The sequence below is a fragment of the Numenius arquata genome, chromosome 13 (genome assembly GCF_964106895.1).
Source record: "Numenius arquata chromosome 13, bNumArq3.hap1.1, whole genome shotgun sequence".
NCBI classification, from domain to species: Eukaryota; Metazoa; Chordata; class Aves; order Charadriiformes; family Scolopacidae; genus Numenius; species Numenius arquata.
Window position 1 is genome coordinate 846,932 of NC_133588.1, and position 1,590 is coordinate 848,521.

Sequence of the window (1,590 nt, forward strand, 5' to 3'; positions counted from 1 at the left end):
GTGGCAACATTTGTCAAGTACCTGTTTTCAGGTTCTTGTCTAACCCTTTATGGTCAGGCCCACCCTTAGTTTATGGCCTACAAGTTCCAACATGTCCCGGCTTGCCAACTGAGCAGCACTCGGGGTTCTGCTCTTCAGGCCTCGTCCCACAGAAGGGAGAGTGAAAAAAGGTGGTTTTGAGGATGAAGTCACCAGGAAAGTGCAGAGCTCCAAGGTTTGTGGGGCGATGAAAATGGTTACCAGAGAGAGTGAGGACAAGTTATAGGTTTTCCTCTTAGCATCTTGAGTGTGAGATCAATATCCAGACATTCGGTATTTTTGAGCCCTACCCTGGGGAGAATCAAAAAAGGTGGTTTTGAGGATGAAGTTGCCAGACAAGCACGGAACCCCAACGTTTCTGGGGCAATGAAAGCGGTTTCCACAAAGAGTTAGAATAGGCAACATGTTTCCCTACTGGCACCTTGGGTGTGGGAGCAATCTCCAGACTTCTCCTCTTTATAGCCTGTCTTCTAGGAGAATCAAAAAGGAAGGTTTTGAGGATGAAGTTGCCAGGCAAGCGGGGAGCCCCAAGGTTTGTGGGGCAATGAAAGCAATTCCCACTCTGTCCCAGCTCGGACAATGGGATGTTCTGGTACTTTCCACTGGTTACACCAGCTCAGAACTCACTGGATCTTTTGGTGCTGGTATCCCCTGCTCTGTGGCCACGATCCGTATATTGTCAGGAATGATGGATTATAGTTACTATTTTCAAAGGGTAGGAGCCATAGGAGCCAGGCACGCTAAAGAGTTGCCATAGTGTTCCGGTCCATTGCTCTCCACCTTTTCTTTCTTTCATGTTGGAGCATGATGTGACGTTCTAACCCATTGTATTCTTCTGTGGCCCAGGTGGGGAGGAAATCATGCCAAGCACTGAGTGGTCTCAAGGCGGGGGTGTGTGTGTGGTGGGTGGGTGGGTGGTCTGGGGTGTTGTACCACACATCATTTAGATTCTATGTGTAGCAGTTTTTAACACCCTCTCTTCTCAACCAAGAGCCAAATCATTTCTCTTGACGAATGACGTAAGATCTGTAGCCGAATCAGCTTACAATTTTGACACTTCAAAACCTTGCCACAGATGTGCAGCCCTGAGGTCTGGCCAGCCCTTGTTCATCTTTGCTGATCAACATTTAGGACAAGACAATTCCAAAATAGCACTTCAGATGTCTTCACAAATCTGCACTGCTGTCCCCAGGCATCCCACAGGCTCTCTCAGGCGGGCTCACTCCGGTGGCACACTGAGCGGCCAGCAGAAGGTGCACAGCACGTGTCCCCTTTGCATGACGCTGCAGATTTATTCAGGGCTCTGTGAGATCAGGCTGCAGTGCAGTTTCATTCTGTGTATTGTTCTCCAGGGGCTGATGATGCCATCGCTTTGTGCTGAGTTTTTAAGAGTGTGAGCAGCAGCACTGCTGATGTGACTCCCCGGTAGCCTAATTTCCACTGGCCTGGGATAAAAATTGAGTGGTTCGTTCTCTGTTGTCCGCAGGCACGTGCAGGGAGGCAGGCACACCAAGAGCCATGGGGCTAGCGTAGCCGGGACACTGAAAAAGT